Source organism: Mus pahari, chromosome 10 (assembly GCF_900095145.1).
Source record: "Mus pahari chromosome 10, PAHARI_EIJ_v1.1, whole genome shotgun sequence".
In the NCBI taxonomy this organism is placed as follows: Eukaryota; Metazoa; Chordata; class Mammalia; order Rodentia; family Muridae; genus Mus; species Mus pahari.
Genome location: NC_034599.1, coordinates 61,238,702 through 61,244,344, shown reverse-complemented (window position 1 = coordinate 61,244,344; position 5,643 = coordinate 61,238,702).

Sequence of the window (5,643 nt, the reverse complement as noted above, 5' to 3'; positions counted from 1 at the left end):
CAGCTACTCCTGGCCCAGAGGAGCCACCCAGGCATCAGGCCAGTGCCCTGGGTATTTTCAGCTTCCAGCAGCATCAGCAAGGTTGGAGAGCCATGCGCCTTATTGTATTTCAGTGGACCTAGGCACCTGGCCAGCAGCACAGCCAGGCAGTGCTGTCTTTATGCCCTTGTCTCGGCCTTTCTTCTCTCCTGCCAATCCGAATAACCAGGCCATGGGAAGGGGTGTAGAAGGAGCATCTGCTAAGCTCAACGGGCACCAGAAACGGGTGATGAGAGAGACAGGCAACTTCGGATGCCATTAAAATGCTTATGAATCAACTTGGGACACCCCCCCCCTGCCGCCAAGAACTCCATCCTCCACTTGGTCCTTCATAAACACCCTAGCAAATGCTTCTTTCTGAACAGCATGACATGGGGTAAGGTGACCAGATGTCCAGCCCTGCACTGGATATCCCTAGATTTGCCACTGTTGAGAACAGTTCTTCTCTGGGGACTATAAACATCTCTTCCCTCTTCATAAGTCCCCAAAGGGAAGCCGCGGCACAGTTCCAGCCATGTTCACTCTGGTGAGCAAATGAGTTTATTGGGCTTTCTCGAAAAGCACAGCTGAGGCTTACAGGCAGAATAGTGGGTGATCTTGAAGCAGGGACACTGCAAAGTCTTCGCCAAGCTTAGGTGATGACTTCCCAGAGTCACCTCCATGGAACATCAGTCTTAGATGCCAAGGGGGAACTTCAGGCCTCATGCATTTAAGGTAGAATTGCATACAGCCGGCTGGGAGGTGTGGCTGGTATTCAGGTGAAGGTGGAATGAGCCTATCTATCCTCTCCTGTGAGGTCACATCAGCAGTCAGCAAGCCTGATCATGGGGGGCAGGGAATACTCATCTTCACAGGTGCAGCGGATCCAGTGAAGTTGACCATGGTTTTGCCTGGAGCTCCGTCTTCGTCTTCTGGAGCTCTGTCCCATGAAACTGCTCAGGTTCAGGCAAACCTAGGCATTTGTTCTCTCTATTTGAGAGCTTTGCTGGTGGTATCTCCCACCGGTCCTTACATCCATCCTCCATGTCCAATTCTTTCTTTGACTGGAGTCAAAAAAGACTGGCAACTGAGGCCCATCCGTCTTGTCCATGTCTGGGTAGCTAATAGGTGAAGTGGCAGAGGAACCCTAACCTGTCTGGTTTCTCGTGCTCCCTCCCAGCCAGGTCCCGGTGAGAGACCCAGTCTCGAGCTTACCACTTAGGCTAAGCTGGTTGGTCAGTGAGCCCCATGGATCCTTGTGTTTCTGCCTTCCCGGTGCCGGGATTAATGTGTACATATTGCCTTATCTGTCTTTTTGCATGGACTCTAGAAGTTGAACTTGGGTTCTCATGCTTGTAAGGCAAGCAGTTTGCCAACTGAGTCATCTCCCTAGCCTCTCAGGGGTAGTTTTCCTAAAGTATCATAGCAGAACCTCCTAAGCAATTTGTTTAGCACCCCCAGAGCTTCTAATACAGGAAAGGTGGAGCGGGCTAGAGAATGTGTACTTCTGACGAGTTTCCGGTTGCTGGCCAGAGACCACACTAAGAGGTGCTGATCTAAACCACAGCCCTAAAGAAGATTCACCTCCCCGTCACCCAGGAGGCTCAAGCCTACATTCGAAGCCATCAGCTCCACAGTGCTTTCTTCCTGAGCGTACTCCACCAGACCACCCCACATCCTCGGGAGGTTTAAGTTCTCACCTCCTGGTCTCTGCTCAGGTGGGGCCTGTACTGCAGACTCTGTAGACCCATTGCAAACACTGGGCCTCTTGTACTTTAGGCGCATCTCAAAAGCTCACCGGGGCCTTATCTGTCAGAACAAAGGCTCCTTCCTCAGCTCCTGGCTTAGTTCCTATTTCTTCCTGTCATTAAACTGTGGGTTCTGGAGGACCTGTCATGTTCCCATTTTTGTCTACACATGTGTTAAATGCATGTGACTGCAGAAGACAGAATGGGGGTGATGGGTGGATCTTTGGGGAAATAGATTTGGGCCCAGCCAAAGAAAGAACCTGTCAAATGTGAATACTTTGGTAGCTGATATATATATTCATATATATATATATATATATATATATATATATATTCACACATATATATATATTCACATATATGTCATATATATGGTATTCATATATATGGTAGTCATATAGATACAGATACAGATATAGATATAGATAAATGAATGACAGAATTTTCCTCTGTATCTGTATCTATATGGTAGATACAGATACAGATATAGATGAATGAATGACAGAGTTTTCCTCTGTAAATGTATGTCCTGGCTGTCCTGGAACTGCCTCTGTAGACCAGGCTAGCCTCGAACTTTCAGAGACCCACTTGCCTCTGCTGGGATTAAAGGCGTATGCCATCACGGTTTGATTCCAGCTTTGAGGGAGGGTTTTGTCACTTCCAGTACCTTCAGTAGCACATCATAAATCAGACAAGCTTGCAAGACTCACTTAATGACACTGTGGCTAAGCAGATTCTGGCCACTATTATTTGTTACCTGACTAAGGAGGGGAGGGAGAATTTTCCAGAATAAGATCTCTCATAGCTTGGTGGGACTTTCCAGGGTTAGCACTGAGTGAAGGCGACTGATGAGGTCTGCAGTTTATAACCATTCAGGAAAGTCTGCCCTGTTTCCTCTCCAGCCAGGAAATGCACCCTCAGGCCCAAAGCCCACAGCTTGGCTACTGAAAGGGTCTGAGAAAGCAATGGCCCAGGACACAGCTGGGGAGCTCAACGTCTCAGTTCGACCTCTGTCAGCCTGTAGGTCTCTGGAGCTTTCCTATTTCCGCTCCTTCCCGGGTTAACTAAGGTCATAACCTTCTGGAAGAATGCAGGGGTCAGCCAGCCCATCTGCAATTTCCTCTCCCTGTGTGTGAAAGGAGATATGTCCAACTGTGACTATACAGAGTCCACAGCCTTGTGACTCAGCAGACTCGAGTGTCCTTAGTCCCATCCCTTGGAATGTCACACAGACAGACAACTGCAGGGGTTCGATGTGGTTGCCATGGATGCTGCGGAGCCTGGACTCACAGATATCTCATTGGTCATACCTATGCCTATCTATACCAGTACTGGGAAAGAACCCAGGGCTTTGTACATGAGAAGAGAGCACTTTGCCACTGAACTATGTTCCTAGCACATGTTTAAGGTATTTTTATGAACTGAATAGTGTTTACTTCCTCCTAAACCCATATATGGAACTTTTAAAGTGACTGTATTTAAAGATAGGGCCTTTGTAGGGATAAATAGATAAGATGAGGATATATTATGGACACTAATCCAGCATAACTGGTGACCTTGTTTAAAAAAAAAAAAAAAAAAAGACAGACATCCGTAGAGAGAAGACCAGGGTGTGACAAATTAAGGAGAAACGCCTCAGATGGAGCCAATGCTACTGACACCTTGCTGAGAAAGTAAATTTCTAGTGCATTAAGTCACCCAGATCCAGGTATTGTGTTATGACATTTTTTTTTTCACTAATGCAATACTGCCAATAAAAACAAGGAAACAGAGTGGAGAAAATTCACCGAGTCCTAGCCACAGGGCTAGGGCTGTGGCTCCGTGGTTGAATGCTTCTCTAGCTCATTCAAGGGCCTGGGCTTAATCTTCAGTACCACAAAAACAAAACCAAACAAGCAGAATCCTGAACACCAGCGGCTGTCCACCTTGCCTCCCCCATTTTACTGAAGTTGTCTCTGCTTCTAAAACACAATGTTATTATGTATAGATTAAAAAAAAAAAAAAGGATTGAACTGCATGTGATTCTCCAAGATTCTCTTTTCTTTTCTTCTTTATTTTTTTTTCTTCATTTTTTAACTCCTTCCCCCCCTCCCCCAGAAAAGTAAGTAGAATGTGAATCCAGGGCAGGCAAATCTGGGCTGGAGTCCAGATCCCACGAACTCCAGCTGGGAGAAGGCAGGCACAGCCCTTTGCTGAGGCTGGCTTGGTCATCCTTAAAATAGGAGCTCACTTCCCTTACAAGGTTGTGCTCAGGGCTACAGAGCATGCCTCACTGACGCACAGGTCCCTCAAAATCACCGCCTCCCTTGATTCTGCTCTTGTTTTAACTTGAATGGGAGATCTTACAATATCGTTTTGTCCCTAGATAATATAATCAACTGTTTTCTAGTTTAAGAGCAAGGGCTGTGAATTCTACTCGGTGAGAAGAGGACTTGGGAATCTGTGTTCCACTATCCATTAAGAACTGCTACTGCTGCTGCTGCTGGAGGGCATCTGTGGGAGGGAGGAACAATCAAGCCAAGAAAAACTTGAAGGAAGCTCACCAACTGTGCTGGGGCCGTTGAGACAGCAATTAACCACCTCTGTTGGAAGCTTTTCTACTGTTAGAGTCCCGAAGCCTGTGAAGGTTTGCTGAGAACTGGGCCCTTAACAGATGCCAAGTGCGATATTTTGGGGGTTGCAGCAACTGTGAATAGAACAGTATGGGGCTGACATCAAACCCGGATTGGAGGGGGGTGGGGCTGATGGAAAGAAAGTTCTCTAAGCCTGTGATAGTTGCTGTCCCTTTCAACAGCCCAGTTTTCGCATGTACTTGCTTTGATTACCCAGGGAGCACGGGGCTTGGAGTTTCTTTCCAGAGATCTCATGGTTCACTTGCTTATTTAAATGTGACCTTCTTTTGCTTTCAAAATATGCTAGGAGTTTTTGTTTGCTTTGTCTGATTGGCAAATAAATGTATGAATGGAAAAGACAAATGGAATCTAAGATCTGGAATCAGGGAAGATTGTGAGATGAAGATTACAACATAGTGCATGCTAAAATATTTATATGTGTGTTTGTGGGCTATTAATGTGGCATCCAGTAAGCGCACACAGGCAGACGTTTGGGACAGGCACCTCAAAGCTTTCCAAAGAACTTCTCTTACAGAATGTGGTTTTCATCTCTGGTCTTCCACTTTCTTCAAAGAATGCTGTGACCTCTCTCAGCCTTGAGGTGTTGGCTTGTCACGCCTCCTCCCTCAGAGCCAGAACACACCTGTCTCCCCTGGGCTTGTTATTCCACTCCTGCATCCATCCACCAGCAGTGTGTGGGAGTAGTATGGCCTCTGTTTGCTGTGAGCTTTTCTGGAACTAGAGCCTTTCTGCTCTTTGGGGACCATTTTGCTCTGGATGCATCTGAGTCTCACACAGTGTGAGACTTACTGTTCACCTCGAGTATGATGGTGAATACCTGTAATGCCAGCATTCAGGGGATAGAGGTAGGAGGAAAGAGAGTTCAAGGGCAGCCTGGGCTACATGAAATCCTGTTTCAAAACAAACCAAGGATTGGCTAGAGGGCTCAGCAGATAAGGGTGCCTGCTGCCAAGCCAGCTGGAGAACTGAGATCACCTGAAATCAATCCCCAGGACTTACAGAGTAGATAAGAACTGATTCTTGCACATTGTCCTCTGAACTCCACATACATGCCATAGACCATAGAGCATGTGCACCCCCATACACATGATCATCAATCATCAATCAATCAGTGTGAAAAAATGATACAAACAAAAGCCCTTACTGTCAACAAAAGGAAATAATGGCACACTCACCACACTCACCCTGTGTTCTCTCTCTCTCTCTCTCTCTCTCTCTCTCTCTCTCTCTCTCTCTCTCTCTCT